Raw genomic sequence first — 12,906 nt, 5'->3', positions numbered from 1 at the left:
GCACCAGTATAAATGAGGACAGGGCTATGGTACTATCACAGTTAACATGCACAGCAACCAGTGTGGTGATGATGAACTAGATTTAATTGATTTTTAATTCTAATACATGATGGAATTTGTCTCTCATTTAATTCTCATTTTCCATCTTCACTGTGTTAACATGTTTATATTAGCCTCAACATAGCGCTGTGGCTAGCTACCAGACTGCAGTACAGTAGCTAGACTGACTTCATTATACCTCGGAATTAAGTAAATTTTGTAATTTATTAGTTCTTGTTTTAGGTGTTTTTCTTTTTTCTTTTTCTTTTTGTTAAATACTTCAGACAGGGCATTGCATATAAGCCAAACCTCACAAATCATCATTGTCTGGATGGTAAACTTTATCGTAACACGTGGGTGAACAACCACGCTGATCGCTTTACTGATGCTGAAAGAATTCGGATTAATGGGAAACTCTAAAGCAGCGGTGGGGGAACTCCAGGCCTCGAGGGCCAGTGTCCTGCAGGTTTTAGATCTCACCCTGGGTCAGCACACCTGAATCAAACGATTAGTTCATTACCAGCTTCTGGAGAACTACAAGACATGTTGAGGAGGTAATTTAGTCATTTAAATCAGCTGTGTTAGATCAAGGACACATCTAAAACCAGCAGGGACACCCTTGAGGCCTGGCGTCCCCACCCCTGCTATAAAGTGTTTTTTTTTTTGTTTTTGTTTTTTTTTTTTTTGTGGAACTGAAGGAAAATCTGTACTTTATGGTCACCAAAAAGGTGACTAAATCTCTTGCTGTGGGTAAGTTAATTTTCTGAACGATTAAGTTGAAGATAAATTGTCAATGGTCTCATTGTTATTAACAGCACATAACAATATAAGAAATGAAGCTGAGGCCAGGCTCTCAGGGTTTATGCTCATATTTAATGGGTTGTTAGACCAATGTTAGCATTCAGTGTGAGTACAGGAAGTGGTGTGAACTTTGTGAAACGGTTTGAAGTGAAGGCATGTGAAAATATAAAACCACAGGCTGCCAAAACGGAGGCGAGAGTTCACTGCCTACTCATTCGTCACTCTTTGGTCAGTTGCAGCTTTTTTGCTACTTCATTTAAAGATTTGTATTCAAGCTGATCAGAATAAACTATTTTCAGATTTTTGCTTTCATTTCTGTGAGTTTGAACTGAACGCAAACACTGAACACTCTGTAAAGTGTCCTGTTCTGTACATTAGCAGCAGCATCTACTGCAACACAAACCAAACTCTCTTTCACACTAAAACCTTATTTGTGACAGTTTGGCTGTAAGACTTCTTTGTTCTTTGCTTCCTCGCTAAGATCTGTTCCCTAAGAATGAACCTTAACATATTTAACTGTGACTGTCTCTTATTGTTTGAACTGTGTGTGTTTGTGTTTTCAGAGTTTCCATCTGACCAAAATGGCATCTACTCATGAAGTAATCCACCAGTCCAACCACTGGAATCCAGCTGCTGGTTCTACACAAGCGCTCAGACTAGTAGACCTTCATTATAAAACAGATTTGCATATATTATGTTTGATCTTTTCATTAAACATACTCATATAACACATAAACTAAATGTAATGTAATGTAATGCAGTGTATGGAGCCGTCTCTTTTAGTTGAATTACTTCAATAAAACTGTTTTATTTAACTGTTTTGCCTCCCTGACTCCTTTTTCTGACCCGGTCACTTTTGTTACTTCCCCCTCCCCGCCTAGACCCCTCAGGGGAACGTAACACAGCCCAATAAGAATTGTCATTTAACTAGACATACAAATCTTAGAACATTAATAGTTTTGCATATTTTAAACTTTGCATGCAAAACCACAGCAGCTACTTCTCCCTGTTGTTTCTTCCGAACTCATGTGTGTAGATAAAGAATAGCTTGTTACCACAGTGGTGATGATAGTATCAATATAGTCTGACAAAGTCTGTGTTTTTATTCTGCTGTTAATCATGGAAAACCCCAAAAAGGACAAATTTTTGGTGTTTCTCTCTAACAAATAAGATTACCACAGAGTGTCTGAAACCTGCTGAGTCTTCCCATAGTGATACATGGGAAATAATAAGTCCTTTTTTTAAAACACAAAGCATGTATACTTTCTGTACTTTTATAAGCATTACTAACTTCTGTCATGTTTTCTGTATGTGTTTTATTGTGCAGAGTGTGCTCCAGCTACAATCTACACATTGGTGGAAAGAGACAGGATGAGTTATGGACAAACAGACATCAGACCAAACAGGCGCAGAGGTACATCTGCACTTTATTCAAAGGAAATCAAGTCTACTTGTTTGGATGTGTAGCTTAGCTTACATAAGAAATGAGGCAGCTCCATGAGGGATGGTAAAAAAAAATTATACAAAACAAGAGACTCATTGAATGCTCTTTATTAGTTGCGTAGATGACATTAGGCCTTTCCATTAAATCCTCTTTAAAGTAAATGAACCTCATGTGTTGTCTGCCTGTCAAATTGTCCTTCAACAACAGAAATAGTTTTGCAGTTTAAGACCTGTGAAACCACAGCAGCTTGTTGTTTCCACTGAACTGATGTGTGATGTGAAAAGACGTGTTACACCACAGTACTGATAGGGACCAAACAGTCTACTCAAAAGTAGGACGAGACATTATTAGTTATTACCAAACAGGCAAGACAATTTTTCTAACGTATGTTAGATAATTATGTAATGGACTCATGGTCACAGTTTTTGTGTAAAACATGAGAATAGAACTTTTAAATGACTCTTTCTCCATTAAATAGACACAGTGTCGATAAAGTTCATGGAAACCTGCATGAAAATCATTCAGTAAAATTTAGATTGATAATGCATATTTTCTGTATGACTGAGTGCTGATGATAGTGTGCATATAGCGTGACAAAGTGTGGGTCTACGTGGTACTTTGCAGTAAAATGTGTTCTCTTCTGGTGTCAATCACCAGAAACAACAGGTGGGTGTTTGTCTGAAACAGATAAAGCAACCACAGGGCTTCTAGGCAGTTTCTAAGAAATCGTTTCATGATGCTACCTGGGAAATAATAACTCTTTTTTTTTGACACACATCCTGAATACTGACTGTTTTTTATAAGCTTCACTATCAGCACTGATGACCTTTGTGTGGTTTATTGTGCAGATTGTGATCCAGCTACAGTCTACTCATCAGTGAGAGCAGACAATATCAGTTGTGGACAAACAGACATCAGACCAAACAGGCCCAGAGGTACAGCTGCTCTTTAATCAGTGAAAAGGAATCAAGTGTACTTCCCAAAGATTTGAACTGTTCTCCTAAAGATTAATGTGAGCTAGAAAGCATCAGTAGTCATAAAGTTACTCGTGTTATTTAATCGTGAAGATCTTTACACACAGGACAAGTACAATTTGTGCAAAGAAAATGCTACAAGTCTTTAAGTGAGCTCCATGCTTTAATCAGTAATCACTGGATGGTAAATATTTGTATAGAACAAGAAAATAATTTAATATGGCGCCCCACAAGACACACAGACTCAAAAAAAATGTTAAGATCCTGCAAAGGTTTTTAAGTCCATGAACATCCAGGTCAGTACTGAGACCTTGGAATCTCCAACCTTCCTTTCATATCAAAAATCCTTGAAAGAGTAGTTGTCAAACAGCTAACAGATCATCTGCAGAGGAATGGTTTATTTGAAGAGTTTCAGTCAGGTTTCAGAGCTCATCACAGCACAGAAACAGCTTTAGTGAAGGTTACAAATGATCTTCTTATGGCCTCTGACAGTGGACTCATCTCTCTGCTAGACCTCAGTGCAGCGTTTGATACTGTCGACCATAATATCCTATTAGAGCGATTAGAACATGCTGTAGGTATTACAGGTACTGCACTGCAGTGGTTTGTATCATATCTATCTAATAGACTCCAATTTGTTCATGTAAATGGAGAGTCCTCTTCACACACTGAGGTTCACTATGGAGTTCCACAGGGTTCAGTGCTAGGACCAATTCTGTTTACATTATACATGCTTCCCTTAGGCCAGGGGTTGGCAACCTGCGGCTCTTTAGTCCTTGTACTGCGGCTCCGGGTGGTTTGGGAAAATAAATTAGAAGTATTTAGCTGAAGTGTATTTTATTTGTGTTTAGTTGTTTTTTTTAACTTGTAGTTCTAAATTGGAAGATTATTGTGATATTGAAATATAAAATAAAATTATTTTATTATTTTTTCATCGCTCAAAATAAGCGTCACACTCGTGGAAGCCGGTATACCCGCCGAAACGCCGTGTATTTATCGAGACTTTCAACCCCAGGGAGGTTAATTATGGACCTTCGGATCCACATTATGTCAGCAGCTGTTCTCCACCGTGAACTATGTTAAAAACAAACACCGCTCACGCCTCCCAGATGACAGCTTACAGTCCTGCGTAAAGATGAAAGTGACTTCGTACAGCCCCGATTTGCAGACGCTGTGCGCAGAGGTTTGGGACCATAAGTCTTATTGTAAACATGTCACGACAGACCCGACGATGTTTCCATTAACACGCTTTTCAGCATCTCTTTAGTGACCACTTTTCACACACAGTGGCTGTATGCATACAATGGGCTGTAGCTTTTCAGCTCACAGCCCGACAACACAAGAGCATAGAGAGCACAGACTTTAAGGCGGCGACAAGTGATTGCGGGTGCCGCTCAGGTGCGTCCGCCTCCCCTGCAGCGGCGCTGCAGACCACGCCTGGCCACACACATTAACCAGGTAAAATACATATTTAGGCAGAATTTTGCAAATATCTTTTTTTTTTTTTTTTTTTTAGCAGCATAGAGCTTTTTTTTCTAATTATTTTTTAAAAGTCAGGTCAAGACTCCAAAAGCCCAAAGGCGATAAAAGGGTGGCAAGGTTGAAACTGACTGGAACAACAAAATTCTCCATGATAACAGGATTGTTGTCAGAACTCTTTGTACCTCCTTCAAGGCCACCTGTGTTGATCGAAGATTGTTGACTTTTGCTTAACCGGGTGAAGGGACACGTTCTCTCGGTTGAACACGGAACACACACACGCACACATACACATGTACACTGACACAGACCTACACTCACCCCCCACCCCCACCAAACGCCTTCGAAGCTTGTGTCTTCTATGTTGTGAGGTGTGATGATTCATGTGCTTTTTTTCTGTTCTCAAACTGATCTCCCTTGTGTCCTTTATTTAACTGAAAATGGTTTAACACACAGGACATGTACAATTTTGTGCAAATGTTGAACATTTACCTCATTTACATTTACATTTTAATATTGCCTCCATAGAAATACATGCATTACGAGGCCTGGCTCCCACTGAGCACTATGGCAGCTGCCTCAAGGCTTTGTTATAGAAACAAGAAGTCTGTATGTAGCGACTTCCACAGTCGCTAGAGGCCGGGGATGAAGCCTGCCTATTTGCCTGACGCGCTGTCAACTTTACGCAATAATGCGAGAGGTGGAATTGTTTGCTTGTTTATTAAAGTGCTTTGAGAGTTTACAGAGTAATGTCATCGGCTCCTGATTCAGACTCCTACAACGTCACAGGCTCTAATATAACGAAGCGAAACATGTTGTGCAGCGGTCAACAAAAACTACGGCTACCCAGCCCTCCTCTCTGTCAAAATCAAAACCAGTGAATGACAGACTGACAACGCCCATTTATGTCACCGCTAGCACCCACGTGACTCCCATAACAACCAAACAAATAAAAACCCAGTGATCATCAAAATTCAATACATTCAATTATGGCTCCTACACTGTACATGTGTTTATCTACATCCTCTTTCATTTAGGGGGCTTTTGTTGTTGTTGTTGTTGTTTTTCAACTCTGAGCTCAATTCTATTCAAAGCAAAAAATAAGGAACTGCCAGGTAATATTCAGAGTATGTTTTTTGAAATCAGTAAGTTATATTTTAAGGGGTTTTTGTAACTTCAAAACAGGGAAGGTGCGTACTACAAGACAAAGCTTTTGTGTTTCTGTTCATGGAGTGAAACTATGGAACAGTCTGAATATGGAATTAAAGCAATGTCCAAACATAAAAGTTATAAAAATATGATCTTCTCAATCTATAAAGAAAAGGAAAACATTGAAATGAAGTGAATGTCTCTATTTAAAATGTTTCATGATGTGATATTATAGTATATATTATATCAGAAATCTTCTCACTATTGTTATTACAGATTATATCACTAATGAAGCTGACTAAATATTAACTGATAAGTTATGGCAAAGGGGTGGGATTAAATAAGTGTGTACTTCTTCCCACTCCCGTTCAACATGTAACTGACTCAGACCAGAAGCAATGTTGAAATCTATTGACTTTTGCATCTTATTTTTTTTCTCTCTTATTTTCTTTACTAAATGTGCCTGTATATTGTTTACATGTTTGAAATAAATTAACTAACTAATTAACTAACTAACCAGAGAGGCACTATTTCCTCCCAGCAAAGTCTAGTTTAGTTTACCAAAGAAAATGCTTATAAGGTCTTTCAGTGAGCTGTAATCACTGGATGTTGAATATTTGTAAAGAACAAGAAAACAGAACTATTTAAGGCTCTTAAATAGACAGCAAGAGATAAGTCTTTTAACACACATCCTGTATACTGACAGTATATTATAAGATTCACTATCTGACCTCCGCATGTGTTTTATTGTGCAGAGTGTGATCCAGCTACAGTCTACTCATCAGTGAGAAGAGACAGCAGACCAAACAGGCGCAGAGGTACAGCTGCTCTTTATCCAAAGAAACGTCTACTTCTTTAGCTTACATGGGAAATGAGCAAGCTCCATAAGGCATGATAAAAAAATTATACAAAAAGAGAACACATGATGTTTCAAAGGCTCTTCATAAGTTTCACAGATGACATCAGGCCTTTAAGACATGTAAAACCATAGCAGCTATTTTCTGTTTCCACTGCAATAATGTGTGATGCTAAAAAGACATTTTAAGACAACAGTGCTGATAGGGACCAAAAAAGCCCAGAGGTACAGTTGCTGTTAGGATGCCTGGGTCGTTGACCCAGGGTTTTTGAGTTTATTATATCATTTATCATTTCTAGTCTTTGGTTTCTTTGAGTTCTGTCTTATGGTTTATGTCTCTGTCTTCTCTAGTTGCTCTGTCTCCCCTGTCAGCTGTATTCCCTTGTCTAGTTCGCGTCTCTGTGTATCCTTAGTTGCTATATCCCCGTGTCCAGTCAGTGTCTGTGTCTGCCCTGGTCCCACGTCTCTGTTCCCTCTGTTGCAGTGCGTGTGAGTCTGTGTCTTTAGTTCAGTCTGTGTCATGTTTCCTGTTTTATTTTGAAGGTCCTTGTCTGATGTTAATGTATCTGGTTTTGCTTCCCCTTGTCTCGTTAGCCCTGATTTGCCCCAGCTGTGTTTCCCTCCTGTTACCCATTCCCTGATTGCTCCCTCTGTGTCTGTGTCGTGATCTACCGTTATCTAGCTGTGTGTTTTGGCTGTCTGTGTAAGTTATTTGGATTCTTACTTTTGTTCTGTTTGAGTTCAGCATTAAAGCTGTTTACGTTTGTCTCTGGAGTCTGCACCTTGGGTCCTTTTCCTGCCTGCACACAACCGTCACATAACAGTTGCTCTTTATATAGCAAACAGCATAAATAAATAAGGTCAAGCACCAGTATAAATAAGGACAGGGCTATGGTACTATCACAGTTAACATGCACAGCAACCAGTGTGGTGATGATGAACTAGGATTAATTGATTTTTAATTCTAATACATGATGGAATTTGTCTCTCATTTAATTCTCATTTTCCATCTTCACTATGTTAACATGTTTATATTAGCCTCAACATAGCGCTGTGGCTAGCTACCAGACTGCATTATAGGTACAGTAGTTAGACTGACTTCATTAAACCTCGGAATTAAGTAAATTTTGTAATTTATTAGTTCTTGTTTTAGGTGTTTTTCTTTTGTTTTTGTTTTTTTTTGTTAAATACTTCAGACAGGGCATTGCATATAAGCCAAACCTCACAAATCATCATTGTCTGGATGTTAAACATTATCGTAACACGTGGGTGAACAACCACGCTGATCGCTTTACTGATGCTGAAAGAATTCGGATTAATGGGAAACTCTAAAGCAGCGGTGGGGGAACTCCAGGCCTCGAGGGCCGGTGTCCTGCAGGTTTTAGATCTCACCCTGGGTCAGCACACCTGAATAAAATGATTAGTTCATTACCAGCTTCTGGAGAACTACAAGACATGTTGAGGAGGTAATTTAGTCATTTAAATCAGCTGTGTTAGATCAAGGACACATCTAAAACCTGCAGGGACACCCTTGAGGCCTGGCGTTCCCTCACCCCTGCTATAAAGTGTTTTTTATTTTGGGAACTGAAGGAAAATCTGTACTTTATGGTCACCAAAAAGGTGACTAAATCTCTTGCTGTGGGTAAGTTAATTTTCTGAACGATTAAGTTGAAGATAAATTGTCAATGGTCTCATTGTTATTAACAGCACATAACAATATAAGAAATAAAGCTGAGGCCAGGCTCTCAGGGTTTATGCTCATATTTAATGGGTTGTTAGACCAATGTTAGCATTCAGTGTGAGTACAGGAAGTGGTGTGAACTTTGTGAAACGGTTTGAAGTGAAGGCATGTGAAAGTATAAAACCACAGGCTGCCAAAACGGAGGCGAGAGTTCACGGCCTACTCATTCTTCACTCTTTGGTCAGTTGCAGCTTTTTTGCTACTTCATTTAAAGATTTGTATTCAAGCTGATCAGAATAAACTATTTTCAGATTTTTGCTTTCATTTCTGTGAGTTTGAACTGAACGCAAACACTGAACACTCTGTAAAGTGTCCTGTTCTGTACATTAGCAGCAGCATCTACTGCAACACAAACCAAACTCTCTTTCACACTAAAACCTTATTTGTGACAGTTTGGCTGTAAGACTTCTTTGTTCTTTGTTTCCTCGCTAAAGATCTGCCCCTGAATAACCTTTACATTATTTGAACTGTGACTGGTCTCTTATTGTTTGAACTTTGTGTTTTTGTGTTTTCAGAGTTTCCATCTGACCAAAATGGCATCTACTCATGAAGTAATCCACCAGTCCAACCACTGGAATCCAGCTGCTGGTTCTACACAAGCGCTCAGACTAGTAGACCTTCATTATAAAACAGATTTGCATATATTATGTTTGATCTTTTCATTAAAAATACTCATATAACACATATTATAACTAGGATGTCAATGTAATGTAATGCAGTGTATGGAGGACACTCAGTAACTCGCAGGACGGTGCTGTCCTCCCCACAGCAGTGATCTCTGCAGGAAACTTTGGTCTCACTTGTTCTTCTTGTGCGGCTCTGTGGGTTTCACAAATATCACTGAAGGAAAATGTGAGTCGTTGTGGCTGATTAAGATCTAAATAAAACCATAACTGCAGATTAAAAGCAGCATGAACATCATTGGAAACTTTTAAAACTTACAGAGTTTTAAAAGAGAAGGAGACAAATCTCAGTTCATATGGTCCAGCCGAGCTTCAACTGAATGAGTGTTTATCAATGTGATATTTGCCTGTGAACACATTTATACCATCTGCAATGTTTATGTGTTTATGTACAGGGGAGCAGGAGCAGTGTCACTAAGTTATTGTAACGGTATCTATAAATCAAAAAAATATAACTTTTTATTAACTGATGGATACAAAACTGTTTGGACTTGTTAAATAACCAATAAGAGCCTTTATGTATCATGTGATCTCATATGCAAACTGGCAAGGTGCCAGTGTCTCAGAGCAGCATGTTTTTATATTAAAGTGCCCTCTAGTGGCCACAGTGACGCTCATTAGTTTCCCTTCAGTAAACTTCAGAGAACTACATTTCCAGGCTTTGAGGACAGTTTACAGATGTAAACTTCATAATATAAAATGTAATACCTGACAGCTGACGTTCTGTGAACAGCCAGTAATGCAGGGCTTGTTTTTTCATTGCAATACCTAAGTAACCACTGGCACATCTTAATGTGACTATATAGCATGTGCTTTTATGATGAAATGAGTGAATTTTAGGCGTGGACTTAGTAAGTTTGACCTTTAGTGGATTTTTAAAGCATAGTTTTAACTCTGCTTGCACAATGATAGGAGCTGTTCAGGTTTGTTGATTGAACATCTTGTTTCTTGTAACGTAGCTGCATTCTGTTTGTTATTGTAGGCATGACAGTGAATATCCTTGCTCCTTGTCACATTCTCCCTCATGGCGGTGTCACTTGTCACTCCTTGTTCTGTGGTGTTTTGGGGGGAAAGAATTAGATTTTTGGAGTATTTTCTCCTGACCTGCATTGTTGTGTATTTAGTAAGATCTCTTTAATGAATCTGGTTTTGAGCTTCTACGTCTTCTGAGTCCTGCATCTTGGATCACCCTCCTGCGTTCCACAAAGAATGACCTTGACAAAATGCCGTGCTATGACAAAATCAGTTTTACAATTCCAAAATGTCTAATTCCAATTCTAAGATACAGTTTGGTATGGAAACAGTATTTTAACTTTGCGTATCCTACATCATTAATGCAGTTCTCTCAGCTCTCCCTGAAAAATATGATGACAATTTCAACGCGCTGTCCCAAGGAACAGCAGCAATGTGCAGAATGGATGTAATTAAAACCTGGAACAATTTAGACAGTAGAGTGCTGGACACTGATGATGAGCACATCACTCAGCTGCTGCAGTTATTTAACCTGATTATTTGCAAAATGTTTCTCCAGCTATTTTTGTTGCATCTGTCCCAACTTTTTTGAGATATGTTGATGTCATCAAATTCATAATGAGCTCATGTTTCTTTTCTTAAAAATAGGGATGCACTGATACAGATACTGCAAATCCCATAAAATGTGATGCCATGAACCAACTTATTTCATGAATCAGAAGGTAGCCTGTACTTTCTTTTGTAATTTTGACATGTGGTAGGGGGTTAGGCGAGTGAGAGGGCAGCTGTAGCTACGCTAAACAAAATGGACTTACTTCATAATTTGTGAAGGTGACAGAAGCAAGGCCGAGTGCAAACTGTGTACTGGTAAGGTGTCCAGGGGAGGGAAGGACAGTACATTGTTCAATACAAGCAATTTAATAAAACACCTCCATGCCCTGGAGTACACCGAGTTTGCTAAGGCTAACGCAAGACCAGAACGGCCGACTTTAAGTCAGGTTTTGGAAAAGCGATGAAAAATGTCAAGAGAAAATCCACGAGCAGTTAAAATAACAGAGGCTCTGACTCATTTTATCGCTCTGGATGACCAGCCACTGTTGGATGTGGAAAACGTAGGATTTCGCCGTCTTTTCAGCATAGTCGAGCCGCGATATGAAATTCCCAGCCGCCCATACATCTCGGATGTAATGGTGCCAAACCTTTTTGAAAAGGTAAAAAAAAAAACACGTGCATAACCTCATATTCATGAATAATTGCTTGCTGACAATAAAAAGGACTGTAGCGAAGGAATCAGTCGAAGTTGGCTAAGGACGGGTGAAGGGATCTTTTCCTCGACCTTGTGAGCCACAAAACACAGAGAGTGCACTGCTGAGAGGAAATGCCCACACTTCTTAAGCTGGAGGCGCGCTTTACAGCATGTGTCTGCTGGGAGCATCAAGAAGGAGGTGGAGCTTATAGACTGCAACTCAAGAGGATTATAAATTGAATGACTTAAACTTAAAGTCTAAAGTAATGAAACCATCATGTGACAGCATTTGAAGACCAGCGTGTTTCCTCATACACTGTGGGTCCAGTCAGGCAAAGTCAGAAAAAAAACAATCCAGTGGCCCAGATGGGACAAAATATTTGCTTTGCATGCATCAAAAATTAATCACAAATGTTTGTATTTAATAACCATAATTAAAAAGCCATCATTCTATGGAAAGCTTCAAATTAAGTATTTGCCTTTTTTATCTTACATTAAAGTGCAACATGAAGAGAGCGTCCAGCCACCAAACATGGTTGAAACGATGACGTCATTTCAATGGTTGAAGCTGGTCGCTGCACCACAGTAAGTTAACATTAATGTTGACGGTTCTTCCACACAGAACAGAGGTCAGGTCTGACCGTTTCTTACAAAGTGAGAAATGAAGATCAGATCATTCATTTGCCTTTATTATTATTTAAACAATAACAAAGAATATGGTTGTGAACAGACGTCTATGGTGTCTTTTCCACATTCGGTGATTAGTGGAAACACTCACCCATGAGAACTTGCACTAAGAAAAATGCTTTAGAGATAAAGATATCAGCAATAATAGTGTATGAATGCATAATCACTGAGTGTGCAGGTCTGCTCACAGTCACACTGCACTATAAGAGCAAACACCTCCCTCTGCTGGTCAGCTGTGTCGATTGCATTAAAGTAGACTGAGAGCCTTACCTGAAGAGCTTGATTGCTAATCTTGGGTATCATCTCAGACTCTGTCGAAGGTTAAGCCTTTTCTTTCCAGGCGTGATTTGGAAACTCTCATCCATGCTTTTATAACCTCTCGCTTGGATTACTGCAACTCCCTGATAATAGGGGTTGGCCAAAGCACCCTGTCACACCTGCAACTGGTGCAAAATGCTGCGCCACAGTTTTTAACTGGTAAAATAAAATTTAAGCATATTACTCCGGTTCTGGCCTGCTTACACTGGCTTCCAATTAAAATGTGAATCTATTTTAAAACCTTTTTACTGATTTTTAAATCCTGAAATGGTCTGTATATTTGTCTGATCTGCTGAAGCCCTAGGCCCCCCCTCATTCACTCCGGTCAGCTGAGCAGCTGTTGCTCTCAGACCCTAAATCAGAGCTGAAGCTCAGAGGAGCCCAAGCGTTCTCTGTTGTGGGCCTGAAGCTTTGGAATGATCTTTCAATTCAATTCAATTCAATTCAATTTTATTTATATAGCGCCAAATCACAACATAAGTCGCCTCAAGGCGCTTCATAGATACAGAGAAAAAAA

The sequence above is a fragment of the Haplochromis burtoni genome, unplaced genomic scaffold (genome assembly GCF_018398535.1).
Source record: "Haplochromis burtoni strain Fernald_Lab_line unplaced genomic scaffold, NCSU_Asbu1 Contig_951, whole genome shotgun sequence".
Classification (NCBI taxonomy): domain Eukaryota; kingdom Metazoa; phylum Chordata; class Actinopteri; order Cichliformes; family Cichlidae; genus Haplochromis; species Haplochromis burtoni.
This window is presented reverse-complemented; position numbering follows the sequence as displayed.